We start from the raw sequence: 19,608 nt of genomic DNA on the forward strand, positions 1-19,608 counted from the left end.
GAACCTCCTAAAAACTACATGAACCCCCATCCCTAAAAACAACCCTGAACCCCCACCCCTGAAAACTGAACCCCCACCACCCCTGAAAACTACCACAAACTCCCACCCCTAAAATCTACACTGAATCCCCCACCCCTGAAGACAACCCCCACCACCCCTGAAAACAACCCTGAACCACCCTTCACTCCTGTAAACTACCCCGAACCCCCACCCCTAAAAGCTACACCAAACCCCCACCCTTGAAAACAACTACAACCCCCCACCATCCCTTAAAACTACCCTGAAACCCCACCACTCCATAAAACTACCCCAACCCCTCACAGCTAAAAACTTCCCTGAACCCCCATCCCTACAAAATACCCCAAACCCCCTCACCCCTGAGAACAACCCCAAACCCCCATCATCCCTTAACACTATACTGAACTAAGGGTTGGTGGAAATTGCTAATCGCGTTACGCAAATCTTCGCGAAAACGTTAAAAATCTCCGCGAACACGAGGAAATATCGCGAAGATGTGGAAGTTTTTGTCCCGCCTGTTCGCGATGTTTTTTGCATGATCGCGTTGGAACTGTGTCGCCAACTTGCCCATGCGGTCGCTAATTGGCGCAGCCATCTTGTTTTCACTTGTCCCACCCGCTCACAATGCTATTTCCTGTTCCGGGTCGCACAATGCATGCTCGTGCCCGTTCGCGATAGGGATTTCCTGTTCGGGAACACGTAATGCGTGATCGCGACGGTTTTTGCGTGCTCGGGGGGCAAATATTTTACGAACTTGCCCATGCGGTCGCAATGGGCGGGGCCATCTTGTTTTTCACTCTATGCTATGGTTCTGGGGCCTGCTTTTGCAATCCTCCCTCTATCTTTTCAATCCTTTGTTTCTGAAAACTTTTTTTGGATCTTTTTTATTTATTATCTCTCTCTCTATTTTCCTGATTCTCTATTTTGTGTTTATTAACTACTTTTTCACTCTTTTTCTATTACCTGCTTTTTTCATTTCTTTTACTTACTTTTTTAATTTTTACCTTTTCTTTTCTGCCCCCCGCCTACTCCAGAACCATGGCAAAGGGCCACAGGGCGCATCGCAGCCAGAGCCGCGACCACCTTCCTTGCTGAAGGCGGCGCCCACAAGGGGTGCAGGCACAGGCCTTATTTGGGGAGGTGGAGTTGGCCGCACTGGTTTTTTTTGTGCAGCACCACCTCCCCTTCACCCTGGCAGCAGGCGGCAGGCCTGGGTCCGGGTACGGGCTCCGGGAGCATCGGCAGCGGTGGGGAAAGGTGCGCCGGGCAGTGTTTTGCTGCTCTGGTGTCCGGCGCAGCCAGAACCAGCTGACGCACCGGTGGTCCGATATCCTGGACCGGGAGCAGGACCTGCTGGACCTGCTAGGAGTGGAGGTCTCGGGTCTTGGTGAGTAGCTATTTAATTATTACTAATTTGTGTCTGTTCTTCTGCTCTGTGTTATATATTGCGAATATATTTTTTTCCGACCAGCTAGAATGCAGCTGCTTACATTACAGTTAATTTACATTTAAAAGTCTTCTGTGATTGTTATGACACAGGGCTCTGCGCTACTAATCTTGTTATTTGCAACTTTGAGTTTGCTCTTGTTTTGCGTGATTATGTAAGAGTTTATTTTAGCAAACTTAAGTTAGGTAATGCTAGAGTGACTCTAGTCCTTCCTTTGTCCTGTCACTAAGAGATAGGGGTGGATTGATACTTAGATTTAGTTACTTATTATATGTTTGTAATTTTTTAGTGATCTGCGACGCGTGATTCCCCCTCTGTTACGTCACGTGCTGATGAGTGCTGCTAGTGCTTACCCCAGTCCTTAGTAGAACCTTTTGTAGTTTGTTCAGTGAGTGGTAATAGGCTTAGCACTAGCAGAACATCTGCATCAACCAACCAACAATTTGGTGTATGCAAAAATGCAGGCATATGTCCTCCACTTATGCATTTTTGAGGACTAAAAGAAGTGGAAATGCTTACTTAATGTACAATTGGCACGCCTGGAATAGGTGGGCTAGGTCAGGTGGTACGTACTACTTAGGCTTAGTTAATATTCTGGAATCAGAATGGAACACTGGATTAGTGTAGATAAATAATAACTAGTCGGTCCGCGAATCCCCAGATACTACTTTTGGACTAGATTAGATAGGTCAATTTTATTGCAATTGTTGTTTACACAAATGGTTTTTTGACAGTCTTATAAAAATATTTTATTTGTTTCACACCAATCATCAATGTTTGTGTCTTTCTTTCTTATATCTTTCATGATCAGCACCCAGGGGCAAGAAGACGGGGGCAGAGTTGGCAGGAGCAGTTCCAGTCGGACAGGAGGACCAGAACGAGGGCTCTTCTGCTGGCCACAGTAAGTCTTCCTGTTTTTAATATTAATAATTCTTATTCACTAACTTTTACTGCACCGTATTTTTTTTCCCGAACTATTGTTTCCATTTCCTAATGCAATTTTTTACCAACAATTATCCTTCGATCTAGACTATCTGTTTCTAAATTCTTGTTATCCCTGCCTCTAACTGCCTCTGCTATGACTCTCTGTACTACTACTATTAGTCTGTCTGTAGCTAAGCATGCCCAGTTGGCCACTCTTTATTTAAAACGTTTTAAATAAAACTCAGATTCACCAGTAGCTCTAGCCATTGAGTCCAGTCCTTTGGGTTGTCCTCTTGTACTCCTTCTATTCTTCTTAATCTTTGAGGCTTTATTAAACTTGATGTTTTTCGACAATTCCCACCAACAAAATGCCCAACCAGATTTTACTATTTTGATAGGATAGGACATACTTCTACTGTTGCAGGGATTTTCCACATACAGAACTTTGCACAAGAAAATAGGATGTTGGTGATGGTGATGGGAGGTTGGACCTTCCTAACACCTCAATCAGACTAGAACCCACCACAATCCCCTGCCAGACTAGTTATAATAGTGTTTCATTACTATTTTCTGTTGCCCTGGACCACTCCCAGCCGAGTATTGCCGCTGTGGAGCCGGTCCCGGGCACAGAATAGCGGCGGCCATCTTGGGTGTGGGCTGGGCTTGACAGCGCTCTAGTGCAACATAAAAAGGGATGTCCTTGTCTTCGCGCAGCTAACGCGCACAGCGGACGCGCCTGACTCGCGCCGGAGTCGCGCCAGAGTCAGGCCCATCTACGCCCGTCCACGCCAGGACGGGCCAAGGGACACAAGGCATGGTTCCGCCTCCTATAGTCCCAGTCCACTGCGGAGACAGCCATACCTACACTAGTAAGGATTTAAAATTACTTAATCACCCCCCCGCCTGTACAGTGCGCCACGTGCGTATTGCCCATGCATAATTTTAAATGTTCACATTGTGGTTTCACCATGGGTAAAATGTCTATGTGTAATCAATTCAGTGCGCTACATAAACAGGGTAAATCTAAAGGTAGAACTAGGGAAACTAGGGATACTAAAACCTTTTCTTCCCCCTCAAACTTGCATTTTTGGAGTGTGAAATGTAGATCCCTCCCAAAACATAAGGCTGATATCTACGACTTCATACCAGATGAAAAGCCTGACGCCATGTTCCTTACTGAAACCTGGCTCCAGGCCTGCTCGGGACCTGATATTGCCCTGGCAATCCCCGAGGGCTTCAAACTGATCAAAATTGACAGATACACTGGTAAAGGGGGAGGCATTGCAATCGTCTTTAAGTCTAATTATACATGCACTCTTGATGCCCTTCCCTTGGCTGGATGTGAAGCCGGATTATTTAAGCTCGCTATTAGCCCCCGTTTACTCTATCCGGTCTTTTGATTTACCATCCCCCTGGCAATGCTACCACTTGGATGACCTCATTTTCCGACGCTGTTGCACCCCTTTCTCTGAAAGCCGCCAATTTCTCCATTCTTGGCGACCTGAACCTTCATTTGGAAGATGACCAATGTAATGTCGGCAAATTGTTTTTATCTGAATTGGAAGCTCTAAATATTTCTTTATGCAATTCGGGGCCAACACACTCTGCCGGACACCTATTAGATCCTGTTCTCTCCAACCTCTCTTTTGAATGCTCTTCTCCTGCTCGTCCTCTGGAGTGGTCGGACCATTATGCCGTCCACTTTGTTCTATCTTTGACCGGAATTAAAAATAAAAAAGGGAATAGTAAGGATGTGTTTATACGTCGTTGGCATAAACTCAATATTGCTGACTTCAACACACACTTATCAAACACTCTCCCTAATATTCATACATCTACATCCGAATTAAACTCTGAAGTATCTAAATGGCTGCATTCTGCCATTGAAGAACTCCTTCCTCTAACACGTAAAAACTCCTTATCTCACAGACCTCCTGGGCCTTGGTACTCTGAAGATCTTGAGCGCATGAAAACCAACTGTAATATCCTTGAGAGGAAATGGAGGCGTTTCTACTCTGCTTCCTGTAAAACAGTTTACAAGGAAGCCATTAGAGACTATCACCATCATTGTAAAACAGCCAGAGCTGCTTATGTCTCTAAGATAATCGACAATGTCAAAAACTGTCCCCGTACTCTTTTTTCGGTCGTGAAGAGACTAACCGGAGCCGACACGATACCAGCATCTCCCGTTTTGGAAGAGGCTCAATGCAATTCTGTGGCGAATTTTTTTATATCGAAAGTAGAGCGTATTTACGACTCACTAAGTACTTCTTTACCCTCAGACACTTCTCAGTCTGACCCCATCAATTCCACTCCTATTTTGGACTCATCACCTCTTTTAAGGTTGAAACTTGTAAAACTGGCTTCCTTTCAATGATGTTTCCTTCTCCCATTGTTTACACAGTATTAAATCTGGCTCCCCGTTGGACCATGTACCCGCTAAGATTTTGAAATTACTCGATCTTAGTCCATGTCGTGTGCTTATGCAACTTCTTAACTCTTCACTTCTTGAATCTTATGTCCCTCAGGAATGGAAGCATGCAATGATAATTCCGCTACTAAAAAAGGCTGGAGCAGATTTTACCAACTTATCGAACTTTAGACCAATTTCATTGCTTCCCATTCTATCAAAAATCTTAGAAAGGCATATAAACTCACAATTGTCACTTTTTGTGGAGAGCTCGGGCTTTCTACATCCGTCCCAATCCGGCTTTAGAGCCCATCATTCTACTGAAACCACCCTCCTAGGGGTTACCGAGAGTCTGCGTCACAGTGTCAATCGCGGAGAAACATCAGCCCTGATCCTTCTCGATCTCAGTGCGGCGTTCGACACTGTGTCTCACTCCATCCTACTCGCGACTCTCCGGTCCCTGGGAGTAGAGGGTATGGCGCTAGCCTGGATAGCTTCCTTTCTAAAAGATCGCACTTTTCAGGTGTTCTCTGCTTCTGCCTCTTCTGCTATTTATCCTTCGGCGTATGGTGTTCCTCAGGGGTCGATACTCAGCCCCCTACTTTTCAACATTTATGTAAGACCTTTAGCCACTATTGTGGAGGAAGCTGGCCTCACATTATTTTCCTACGCCGATGATTCTCAGATTATTTTTTCTCTCTCCAACTAAGAGTGTAAGAACATCTCCGCTCTGAAAGAAGGTTTGATCCAGGTATCTAAATGGATGAAGAGAAACTTCTTGAAACTCAACGGTGACAAAACTGAAGTGGTGATAATAGGCAAAGACAAGGATCTTTGGGGCCCCCACCATTGGCCAGATGATATGGGACCAAGCCCGCAACCTGTAACCGCAGTTCGTAATCTTGGATTCATCATCGATGAGAAACTCACAATGAGACAGCAGGCTGTAAAAGTAGCCTCTCTTTGTTTTTCCACCTTAAGATGGCTTCAGAAGATATTGTGGATGTTGCCCCCTCCCACTCAAAGAACGGCCGTCCAGGCGTTGGCCGTTTCCCGGCTGGACTACGGCAACGTCCTATATCTTGGAGCCGATCTGACAACTATCAAAAAACTTCAGGTTGTACAAAACGCCGCTGCCCGCCTGCTCTGCAATGTCCCCAGGAGAATTTCCGCATCTACCGCAGTTCGAGATCTTCACTGGCTAAAAATCCCTAACAGAATTAAATTCAAAGCTCTGTGCTACATCTTTAAAATCAAACATGCCTCAGCCCCCAAATACCTTCAAGACCTTGTTCAGGCCTATAAACCTCACCGTACTCTGAGATCATCACTTCATGGGGACTTTTCTGTTCCCAGATACAGACTAGTAAAAATGGGGGGCCTTTCCTTTGCCCATCTGGGTCCCAAATTTTGGAACACTCTTCCTGTGTCCCTTAAAACAGAAACCAATCTTCTTCGTTTCCGCAAAGGACTTAAAACGTGGCTCTTCCAGCAGTAAATTGTGGTTCAGTGAAATCAGCCTGACACTCTTTCTTCTTTTGTCTGTCCCTTAGCGCCGGGAAACCCACTGCGGGTAGCTGCGCGCTTTAAAAGTTTAAATAAATAAATAAATAAAAATAATAATTACCATTAGCTCTCCGAACCCCCCCACCCAAGATACCCAATGAGTAGACAACCCAGAACATAACACTCCCGACCTCTCAGTCGTGGAAGCAATGCACATGCACAGTTTGCACACCCTTCCTTTCGCTCGCTCAGTCGTGTAAGTCCATCCACACCAAATACCACCGAGTCTATGTAAGGTCAAAAATGTTATTTGCAACTGACAAGCTCTGTACGTTGTTCTATAACGCAGCACCAACAGCAAAATGCATAAGATTAAAACTATAAACATTGTTACACTTAGTTACACTTACAACAACTACAAGTCCATAGAGCGAAGAAAAAAAAATGCGAAATCATGATAACTGAACAGTGGAGGAAGCACCACCATCCCCTTTGTAGGAATATAGTTTATATAAAAATATAAGTGAAGATCTCTGAGTGAATTCTGTGGACTCCTCACCTTAGAAAAAGCTAGTACTGGTTACATCATAAGCTCTGCAAAGCTCTGGTTCGTAGAAGGGAATCTTCCATCTGTTAGGAGAAAAATGGTGCGCGTTAGTATATTGCAAGCATTTCTCTGTCGTGCCAAAAAGTTTAGCTTTTTGGATAAGCAATATGGACTAACACCAGAACTCCATAACAAAGTGGCTTGTTTTGTTTGACCTTGTACGCAGCTCTTAGACAGTAGCAGTATGAGCTCATGTGGGCTCAAAGGCGTCACTCTTTATACAACAAGCTGCGAGGTAACGATGCGAGTGCTAAAATAAAAGACACAAAGGTAAAATGGTAGCATGGCTTGGGCTAACTAAGCAAAGAATAGAATGACCCTAGGGACCATATAACTACTAGTGTCTACTCTACTACTACCTGATTTGTACTAGTGATATATGTTTTATATGTATGTATTATTATTAACTCATTTTTCAATCTTGCTAGTGAAAAATAGGGGGAGGTGGATATGACACCTAAAAAATGTGTAATTTTTTTTCAAGGCGCACTTCCAACCACCAGTGCCGGGGCCAGCGGTGAAGGCGACGCGGCTGCTGACGGAGGAGAGGATGCGGCAGTTGCAGGAGGAGCTGCAGGGGGTGAGCCAGCAGCAGTGGCGGGCGGTGGTAAGTTAGATTCCTAATCCTTACTTATTGACATTACACTCACTGCAAGGGTGTACTGTATAATACTGTACCGTCGAGACTTACTAAGTAAGAAGTTGTTGTGAACGGTTGAAGACACCCTTTACTTAGCATTAGTAAAAGCATTAGTGGCGGGAGTGTTTAGTAACCAATGGCCTCTTCTATCTGATTTCAACTCAGCTGTGAAAGTTTTATGGAGAAGACTAAAAGTTAGATCAGATGACCTTGATGGATGGGTTGAACGAAAAGGGCGAGATTTTATATTTATGACTGGCAGAGAAGGATTCATGGGATGCATGCAGCATGCATAGGTGGCTGATAGGAATCAGATGCATGGTTGGTTGAATGCCTGAAACTCCCACAAATGTTAAAGTCCAAGAAAGTGGGAGGATAGATAAATACTCAAATGTTATGTACTGTGCTTGCTAGTGCTACCGTGACACTATGTGTAGAAATAATTTGTCTTACTGCTTTGCTAAGAGTATATTTTACAATAGTCTTGTTTTTTCTTCTTCACATATAGCTACTCCTTCCAAGGGGAAACCTGACCAGAAGGAGTTGGTAGCCAAGGCCCGGCGCCGGAAGCTGGAGGCCATACAGACTGAATATCGTCGGCTGGTGGTTCTGAAAGAGGAGGAGGAGGAGGAGGTGGCAGCATCTGCAGCCTCCTCCAATGCCCCGGGCCCCAGCCACCGCCCTCCAGTGGTACGGCACCACCATCTGGCAGCCGCCTGCCGCCGCCCCTCCATCAGTGCTGCCCCCCCTGTGGATGTAACTGCCGCGCATTGAAGCGCCGTGTTGCCCGCCTGGAGGAGCAAGTTCGTTTACTCCTGAGTCAAGCTCACCGAACTTAGACCCTGTTTATTGCCCATTTTTTAATTATTCTTTGGGTGGGTGGGAATCGGGCGTTGGGTTTTCTCTATTGAACAATTGGACATTTTCTTTACGGACTTTAGTTGGGGTTAGGGAGAGGGGTAGGTCAGGTGTTCTGGGATTTTTTTACATAGTTTATTTTTGTTAGGGTATTAAATAATATATTTCTACTTTACATACAATGTTGTTAATGTTTTCTGGGTGGGGTTACTGTTTTACATCACACTGTATCCTTCTTTCCTTGCTGGTGCAGGTCCTCCCACAGCCAGTCTTTGATTTTAATAATTGGATGACTTTGTATGACAGAAACAGATAGATGCGGCACCCCTCTCTGAGTGACTTGTCCTACTAGTACTGTCAGTCTATTCTACTCTAGGCACTCTGCAACTGGACTCAAAGGGATGTGTGAAATTGAATTAATGAAAACATGTCCATTATTAATTATGCCTCCCCCAAACTTCTCTTACCTTTGCTTGATGTTTAACTTTGGCACAGTGATGGCTGCATAGTGATGATGGTTTCCTTTCCTAATATGCCATGGTTGTGGTGGTGGTGGTAGTAGTAGTAGACACTGGCAGCAGCATTTGCAAAAAAAGAAAATGAAACAGTCAGTAGCCTGAGAGAGACTCTTCGAGGTGTAGTAGAAGGAAGTACAAAACAGAACTTACTGCCAAACAATAATATGCAAAAATACAACAAAACATAATGGTGGTGGGGATAGCCTAGTAGTACAGAGTTATAAACTCTAGTTGTGTCGAGTCACTTGACTAGGCCTACAGTACACTGGACACAAGCGTAACTGTTAGTGCTGGTGGTGATGAATTTGTTGTGATTCGAAGTTTCTAACCAGAAAGACAGACACAAAAATAAAAGTAAATAAGGGAGGAAGACAGTAAGAACTGGAAGTGCAAGCCTAATTGTCAGGGAAGTATAGCTCGTCCTCAAACTCCAATGGTTCAACCAGAAGTAGGTAATCATCATCTAATACACCACTTCCATCACCTGAGCCGCTGTCCTCATCTTCCTCCCTTGATTTATGTATTGTGCATTTCGGTGGTATAAAGTGCTGATTCATTTTGATCATTGTTAACCTCTCCACGTGGTCCTTCTCACTGTTACAATGGAACCAGCAGCACTGAAAACACGTTTCGAAGAGACACTTGCGACAGGGCAAGCCAGATAGTTTATCGCCCGCCTGCTGAGCAGTGGCCATTGGCCTCTTTTCCGATACCAATACCGCAATGGGTTTTGATCAATGTACACCTCTGTTGGGTCGTCCAGATAGGCCTGGACCATCTGCTCAATGTTCAGGGGTGCTAAACTTTTTTCGGGCTCTTTTCTCGTTGCATCAGCACTGGACTTATCAATGCCTTGCTGTAAATACCAATCCTGTAATGATTTTACTGGGCCTGAAGATCCAGTTCTTGCTGTTGTCGATAGCGTTGGTGAGTGTTCTTAGCCATAACACACTGCCCTCAGGCTCCGAAGTTGAACTTGACGCCGGATGCCCTGCTGCAGTACTTGTTGTGGGTTTATCTAGTGGGCTTTTAATTAGCAGCCGTTCATTTTCCAACTTACTCGCTGACTCAGCTATCCAAGTTTTGTACTGGGCAACATCCATTTCTGAAAAAGGAATTAATGTCTTCAGTGCCCATTTTGTCAGTGGATCCAGAATTGTGGCACAAATGTAATGGTTTTGTGACAAAATCTTATTTTGTACCCTTGTATTGTCAGCTAAGCGACGGGCTAAGCTTATATGCTTCTTTTTTCCCTTTACATCTTTGTATGCTTCAGACACCTCCTTCAGCTGATGCTCTAGCATTTGCAACAATGGGATGGCTTGGCCCATAGTACAGTCCTCCTTGCTGACTTCACGTGTGAAGACCTCGAAAGGAAGAAGCATCTCAGTCAGGCATTTAACTAGGCACCATTGGTCCATCTGAAGGGTCATGCCTTTCACAGTAGTATTCCCTCTTCGCATGACATATTCATTGATTGGCCTGCTCAAACAGACGGTCAAGCATGTAATAAGTTGAGTTCCAACGTGTTCCAACCTCCTGTATGAGTGCTTTGACTGGCATTCTATAGTCACGTTGAATGATCCTCAGCTGCTTCCGAGCTTTAAAAGAATGACTGAAATGAGTGCATATTCTTTGGCAGGTGGTCAGTAAGTTGCTGACTATGGCTTCTTTTTTCAGAAAGTCTTGAACAATAATGTTAATGCAGTGCGCCAAACACGGATCCCTGAAATAGGAACCAAGCTCCATGGCCTTAAGTACATTACTGCCATTATCTGTGGAAACAAGACTAAACTTAAGCCCTCTTGGGTGAAGCCATTCAAAAACCTTGCTGTGAAACTCTTCCAATATGTTTACAACAGTATGAGATTTCTCCATGGCGAACATGGATACAGTTGCATGTTTCCGAGTAGCTTTAAAAATCTCAGCTGTGTCAACAGCACCTATTTCAGATAGCTTATCTCTAACGCCCACAAATGAGACCCAGTGTGCAGTGATGCACATGTAATCAGTGGCTTGGCAACTGGTTCATATGTCTGTTGTTAGGTGGATATTGTGAACAGCACTCTGCTGCAAAGCTTGCCCAACCAATTCCAGCACATCATGATGTAGTGCTGGAACAGCAACTCTTGCGAAATAGGACAGGCTGGGAACCTTCCATTTAGGGCAGATGGTTGAGACAAATTCAAGGAAACCCACCCCTTCCACAAATTAAAAAGGGAGAAGGTCCAGTGCTAACATTTTAGCCAGCTTCGCATTGTACAACCGTGCCATTGGGTGGTTGCATTGGTACTGCCCCTCCAACCTAAGCATGCTGTCAATGGTAGGCTGGATTATTTTCCTTTGTGGTGCAGTTGTTTTCTTTAATCCAATTAGGCTCAACGACGCACTTTGTTTCATTGCAGTACTACTCGGTCGCCTTGGTGTCTCAGCCTGACTCTGACTCTTAATGCGGTGCCACTGAGATGTTGCTGAGGAGGATGTGGGCGGTACCACTACACTACTGGGGACAGGGCTAGAAATGTCTCCCTCTTGTTCACCTTCCACCGCGATATCGTCCCCTGATTCTTCATGCCCAACAACAATGGGTTGAGTTTTACTTTGTTCTAAGCGAAGTAGGTGAGCCTCCCACACGATAATGTGGTCTATTTTGAGATGACTTGTTTGGCCTCCGGTACCATAGTTTGTACCAAGCTTACCCGCCTAACAGCATGTCGACAAATTAAGCATATAGCAATGTTCTCCTCCTTACTGCTAACCAAAAAGAAGTCCCAAACTGGGGAGGAGAACTTTCTGGTGCTGCTGGATGTGCCACTTTCAATACCAGATGAACTGGAGGGTGTGCTTGGAATGTGACTCTGTGCAGCTGCACAGTGACTTCTACCACTACCTACTGAGGTGGTGGTTGAGCTGGATGTAGGTCCCTGCCTTTCCTTTGCAAATGAAAATATGGAAGCTGGAGGTCGTGGTGGTGTTACCTGTGTTGGTGGTATCTGTGCTACATCTCTTGCAGCCATTTTGGATAGGGTAATAATGTTGGTCTCCATATCCTTTGGGCCGGGAGTGATGTCCGTGATGATTGGCTCGTCATCATCATCATCATCCCCCTCTTGTACATGTACCTCCATAGCTCTAAGGCTTTCTGGAACCTTCCTTTTCACTGGCCTTGTCTTGTGGCGTGCATCACTCTCAGACTGAGCTGGTGGCTTCCAAGTGGCAGCAAGATCATCAGAAGCGGGGCTTGAAGAAGAAGATGATGGACTAACCCTCCTTTTCCTTGCTGGGGGTATGGAAGACAATGGATCTTCTGAAACAGTGGCTTGCCCCTCTTTGTCTGCAGGAAGCTTGATTTCCTGAAATGCCCCTACTTCAGGAGGAACAACTACTATTGTGGGCTGTTGTTGTGGCTGTTGTTGTGGCAGCGGCTGTTCTTGCAGCTGCGGCTGCTCTTGTGGCTGCGGCTGTTCTTGCAGATGTTCTTGCGGCTGCTGCTGTTCTTGCGGCTGCTGCTGTTCTTGCGGCTACGCCTGCTGCTGCAGACTTATCTGCTGAGTTTCCGCCTGCGTTGATTGTGTACTACTTTGCGATAATGACATTTCAACATCACTGCTCGTTAGTAGACTGGCTACCTCTGCGACACTCTTGGGCTTCGGCCTAGGTTGGTGGGGTTGGCCCGCTGGTGCGGATGTGCTGCTTCCAGCTTGGTTCCCACCGGACAACGATGCTGCAGACGTGTGTTTTTTGGTCCCAAAAAACACATTTGCCGGCACACCCGTCGTGGTTAGTGCCTCTTGCTTTTTCTGTTCCTTCTTCTTCTCAACGGCAACTTTCTTGGTACTGGAGGACCTGGTACCTTTATTTGGGCCCATTTTCTTCAGAGGTCAGACAGGACGCAGGTGCACAAGATGCAGAGATGTCTGTGGTCACAGTTGGACGTGATGTGGTGCGCAGCAGGACTTCTGTCTGGCAGTACAACCGATGATGTTGATAGTTACCTCCTCCTCTGTCTTTTTGTGTACCTAAATCAAATAAGCCAGGAGAAGAACATCAGTGAAATGTTGCATTTGTTGTTCTGGTTCAATTACTACTAGTACAAACAAAAAATAGAAGATATAGTGTAGCCATTTGTGAGACTTTGGCAACAAGGGCTATGGTATACTACTTACTGTGTACAGTGTACACACTACACTCTCAGGAAGGATAGGAACGAATAAGAACAACAACCAAAATACAAATGTAATGGAAGGGAGCTGCTGCTGGCAAAGGGCATGGATGGAAGCAGCAAGCCGATAGGAAAACCATGCAGGCCCATATTAACTCCCCCAAGAAGAGGCCACCAGCCACACGGACACTCACAAGCAACAAGCAGGAGGCCTGGAAAACAATGAACTGCCAAAAGGCCTATAAAAGAAGCCAGGCAAAAGATGCATGCTAAACCACACTGCTGTGCATTTTTAATACAATAAAATGCAAAAACGAAAATCTACAGGGCAAAACATGGTCTGCAGGGTGCACACCAACACACCAGGCACACACAACAAAGGCATTTCTTTAACACACACCCAAAAACAGAAACACCCGCCAAAAACACATTTTACAACTCAATCCAATGCCATCCATGTCCTAAATGCTGTTTAAATTCAACAGAACACACAGATAAACACTTGTTTAATGCACCTGTGGCTACCTGCTCTGAGCCTACTGGATGAAAGCAGGCCCGTGGGCAGACAAGGCCACACAAGCTTGTAGGACTTGGCTTCAAAAAGGCCACCAGCCACATGGCCAGGCCCACCCAACTACAAGAAACAGAAGACAGACAATGCAGGCCTGTTGCAAAAAACACACTACCTGCCTTCAAAATGGCCGCCAGCCTCATGGCACGGCCCACAACAAGAAGCCTAGGCCACAAAGGAATACCATGCAGGCCTATATATTGCAAAAGGAGCACAGTAATAACTCCCACCAGAAAAGGCCACCAGCCACATGGACACTCACAAAGCACAAGCAACAAGCAGGAGGCCTGGGAAACAATGAACTGCCAAAAGGCCTATAAAAGAAGCCAGGCAAAGGATGCATGCTAAACCACACTGCTGGGCCTTTTTAATGCAATAAAATGCAAACACGAAAATCCACAGGGCAAAACAAGGTCTGCAGGGTGCACACCAACACACCAGGCACACACAAAAAAAGGCATTTCTTTAACACACACCCAAAAACAGAAATACCCCCAAAAACACATTTTCCAAATCAATCCAATGCCATCCATGCCCTAAATGATGTTTAAATTCAACAGAACACACAGATAAACACATGTTTAATGCACCTGTGGCTACCTGCTCTGAGCCTACTGGATGAAAGCAGGCCCGTGGGCAGACAAGGCCACACAAGGTTGCAGGCCTAGGCTTCAAAATGGCCACCAGCCACATGGCCAGGCCCACCCAACCACAAGAAACAGAAGACAGACAATGCAGGCCTGTTGCAAAAAACACACTGCCTGCCTCCAAAATGGCCGCCAGCCTCATGGCCAGGCCCACAACAAGAAGCCTAGGCCACAAAGGAATACCATGCAGGCCAATATATGGCAAAATCAGCACACTAATAACTCCCACCAGAAAAGGCCACCAGCCACATGGACACTCGCAAATCACAAGCAACAAGCAGGAGGCCTAGGAAACAATGAACTGATAAAAGGCCTATAAAGAAGCCAGGCAAAAGATGCATGCTAAACCACACTGCTGTGCCTTTTTAATACAAAAACATTCAAAAACGAAAATCCACAGGGCAAACAAGGTCTGCAGGGTGCACACCAACACACCAGGCACACACAACAAAGGCATTTCTTTAACACACCCCCAAAAACAGAAATACCCCCCAAAAAACACATTTTACAACTCAATCCAATGCCATCCATGCCCTAAATGATGTTTGAAAAACATTCAAAACACACCAAAGGAACAGTTGCTTCATCATGCACCCACCCATGACTAGCTCTGGGTCTACTGGCTACCCCCAATAATTAAAAAAAAAGAATGATAAGTACCAAAATTGTAGTTGCAGCAACTGCAATGCCCCCAATCAAACAGACACAACACCAACTTACTTGTAAAATATCAAATTCAAAAGTTCTAATCTCCAATGATAATGATGCAGCAGACACAAAGAGGGATCCTTCCAGCTGAAATCCAAAGGCAGAATGAACAGGAGGTGGACAAAGCACTGGGAGGAGCCTGATGGACAGGAACAGGAAGTTAGAGACTCTGTGGCACTTCCTCCCTCTCCCCCCCTATTTTTTTTTTAAAAAAAGACTCCTTGCACAAAAAAGGACAGCCAAATGTCAATCTGAGGAGTTTTTTTTTATCCAAATCATCATTTAGAGAAGGTTTTATGCAGCTAGAGTTAATATACTTCTCCAAATCGAAAATTTGGCGTCTTCGCGATCGCGACCTTCACCACACTTCCGCAGGATGTCGATGGCGCATCCAAAGTGACGTGTTTGCAATCTTATTCTCTTTGTCGCGGTGGAGATTGACGTCTTTGCAACCTCACGCTCTCTCTCGTGGTGGAAAATGACGTGTTCGCGATCTCAGACTCTCGCGGTGTCTGATGGCGAGGAGAATGACGTGATCGCGAACTCTCACGGGATAGCGCGACTGGCTATCAACATCTTGTGGAGCACGCGAACAGATTGGAAAACTCCTCGGCGAATGCAGTGATCCCGGTAAGGCAATCCCACATGCTAGAACGCATTTTCAAAGCGCGAACATGAAAAAAATCTTCGCAACACGGCAAATAGCGGAAATCTGGCCATTTTTGCGCTTTCCGCGGAACGCGAAAATGTCAAAATATCGCAAATTCTGCAAGCGGAACAGAATTTGACGCACCACTCGTAGACTGAAACCCCTACACCCTATAAAACTACCTGAACCCCCACCATCCCTTAAAACTATCTGAAACCCCCCCACAAAGCCATAAAACTACCGCAAACTCCCCCCCAGACCCGGCCCCAGCCCCACTTACCTTTTCGTGTCCACTTCCCGACGCTCCTCTTTCCCTGCTCATTTTGTACACTAGAGCGCATTTGCCTTAACCACGCATGTGCATGGTGAAGGAAAAGTCGTTGTTCGGGCAAGAGTGGTTACGCTTGCCGGCTTCCAGAACTTGTGGCTGGTTCCGGATGTTTCCCTTTCAACAATGAATGGTGTCAGATTTACTTTCATATACTAACCTTCACAATATTTTGGTGGTCAATATTCTAGATACGATATTTTTAGAGCACAATAATTTCGTGCTCGATATTTTAACTTGCAACTTGTGTGATTAATTTTCCAACCATCCACTTTGCAATACAATTTCCAGTTTCAAAGTATAATTCTTTTAGCACCCAATAGGGAACAGAATCCATTTGAGCGATTGAGGACAAGATATATGATAGTGAGACTGAAGGTTTGAAGATGAGTTGCTTCCCTATCATGAATTTGAACCAAGATTTGCTTTTCTTCCATTATTCCAAAGCTGGATACCAACTGAAAAACATACGCTAATGTTCTGCATTTTCCTTTATTCTCTTTATACTCCATCAACACTAGACTCCTATATTTATAGGGATTCATTGGTTTTCTGCATGTTTGCATCTTGTGCTGAATTAAGAGAAGATGCAAGTCAGGGGTGAGGTTTGGGCATGAGACCAATATTTCAACACAGGGCAAAGAAACAATAGGCCTCTATCATTCATAGTTCATAAAGATGTCATCAGTACATCTGTTATTCTCATGTTGCAGCAGACAGTAAAAGTGAGAAGACTCATTACTTTTTTCAGACAATGGTGATAGGAGACTAAAGATAATTAGTAGACATACTTCTCCTGATAGAAGCAGCAGATAATCCAAGAGTTTACTGCTCTAAATGTTATAGGTAATTAAAGGAAGTTTTGATCTACTGTATTTCCATTTCACCACACCCTACTAATATCTAACTAGTGTGTTAAATGGGCAGGTACTGTCCGGTACTGATTACCTGCACTTACTTAATTTGAAAGGGAGAGTATCTGCACTTCTCACTACTTCTGCAATACATTTGATGGAAGTGTACCAGCACTTCCCAGGAACAAACAGGTACTCTAAATATTGAGTACCTGCACTTCTATAATTCTATTTAAAGCACTGTATGTAACCCCGGACTTTACCAGATATTCCAATAGGTGGATTTACCCTGCAGTCCAATATATGAGTTATACAACATTGCTGTTGAATCATGCAGTTAGAAGTTTAAGGTCTTTCTCTCAGAATGCCTTTGGCTGGCATTTGTTTGTTTACAAGCACATTATAAATATGTGTAGCTGCCTAAATCCTGAAATGTTAGAGCTGCATGTACGTCTTAACAACACAGACGTCATTTACCCTTTGCGACTCCTGGCACTGCCAATGTGACCCCTGGCTCCAGAGGTGGCAAAAACATTTCCAAGTGCAGAAGGTAAACAGTTGATGAGCACTATTTACTTTCCACTGCTCAGACCGGGATTTAGTTTTATAAAATACACCCAGAAGTGCCATGCCCACCCTTCTGAATAAAGGAAAAAGTGAAAGAAGAATGCACATTGCATAGCAGCTTCTCCTTTTCATAATTGTAAATACATGAAAAGTTATCTGTTTGAACCAAAACGTCACCTTTATCCTTAGCAAGAGTGGCAATGGCTATTAAGTGCTGATATATCAAAATGTTTAACAATGATAAAGACTACTGTAGTTCATATTCAATACACGGTCCATATAAGTTAGTAGCAGTGGACATAACTACATTTTTCCTTTTTAAAGCATTTTAATACAATCAGGGTGTTTTCTTTTTCTTTCTTGGGGAAACATTAAATAACAACCGTTTTTGATAGAAAAGAAATACACAATTTTATCTTGGCATACCATGAGAGCATCCCATTTAAAATACAGGTGACCCCAAAATTAAAAATGTATTTGTGTTAGGAACTGATATGTTGTTATATATTTGTGTACTTATTACAGGGTAAAAAAGTCATATGATTTCATTTCTTATGATGTCTTTGAGGTCAAAGTATTTATGATGTCACTTCCACAACCCCTGGTATTTTGATGAATTGACGTCCAATGATGCTGTAGAAAAATAACCCCAGCTAAATCCTGTATTGCAGTAGCTCCCTAACTTTTTAGAACCACGACCCACTTTTTAGGAAAACAAAGTTTTGCGAACCATCTACCTTTAATAGAGATAAGGCAAGGTGCTTTTTTAATATAACTAAAGCATCATGTGGTAGCTCTTTGTCATTTACAGAGATCACATTACCATTGAAATGGCCAGTAAATTTGCACAGACATCCAGTTTTATAGTTTAAACTATATAGCACGCAAATGATAATGTGTGGAAATAAGGTTTCTGGGAATATTTATCATTTGTGCATCACCGAGTAAGTTTCTTGTCCTAATGTGTTTTGATCCTATCAAAATCTCTGTTTCCAGCACACTTCAGAATTACAAAAAAGTGTTTCATTTTTGCTTTCCCAACTGCTGAATGCATACTGTGCGTTTACAGGTATTACATAATTCACTTTAAAACTCCACTCACTTTGTAGTCAGAGAAAGAAAATTAAAAACCATTCCTTATGTTAAAAGAATAAGGCAGCCTAACATTTGACCTTTGCCTTTCACTCCCCGGCAAATGTAACAAGTTAAACACAGAGGGCCTGATTTAGATGTTGACGGACGGGTTACTCCATCACAACGGTGATGAATATCCCGTCTGCCAAAATATAAATCCTATTAAATCCTATGGGATTTATATTTGGGCGGACTGGATATCAGTCACCGTTGTGACGTAGTAACCAGTCCGCCAACATCTACATCAGGCCCAGAATTTAAAGGCATCTTAATTTTAATTTATTGCTGTGACTTTCATGGCCAACTAAAAATCATCTCACGACCCACAGTTAGGGAAGCACTGCTGTTATGTATAAATGATATTGGCTAAATCCCCAGCAATCAGTATCATGCATCCATGTAACAGTAATTATTGCATCACTTCAGGATAAAAAAATGTAATGTACTTTGGCACCTTCTTTTTTAACATCCATAGTTTTATTTGGGACTTACCTGCTAAATGTCTAGTGTCTTGCACAACTCCAACTAAAATTTGAGTTAATCATATTGATTTCTTATAATACGTAAATTTCAGCAAAACTACACAAAGTTACGCATGAGTCTGTAAAAATGCAAATCTGTGATTTCATGCTATATCTTAGAGAAAAATACACCCTCGCATACATTTTTTGGCATAAGAGCGGACAACAGCCGCTGGGTAACTGAATATGTGTCAATGCTGGCTAGGGATTTGTGATGGCAGATTCAAATGTGAGATAATATCTGTGAGGCTAGCCTATGTAGAGTAACTCGACTATCTGGCCACATTTAATGGTAGCCAAAGCCTCCGTTCTAGGAAATGCATTCCAGGGGCAGGGGTACTGAATTTCAGCTAGGAGAACCTCCTAATTCCAATTTAGATTCACAGACTTAGTCACTTTGACAGTAAAATTCGAAATTTGATTGTCAGAGAACATGTCCTTCACATGATGGAATATAAGGTGCCACTTCATATACTTCACTGTAAATATTTACGGTGAACGGGCCAAGTGTGGTTAGAAATATATCACAAGCGCACGTT

This window comes from Triturus cristatus, chromosome 6 (assembly GCF_964204655.1).
Source record: "Triturus cristatus chromosome 6, aTriCri1.1, whole genome shotgun sequence".
Lineage (NCBI taxonomy): Eukaryota > Metazoa > Chordata > Amphibia > Caudata > Salamandridae > Triturus > Triturus cristatus.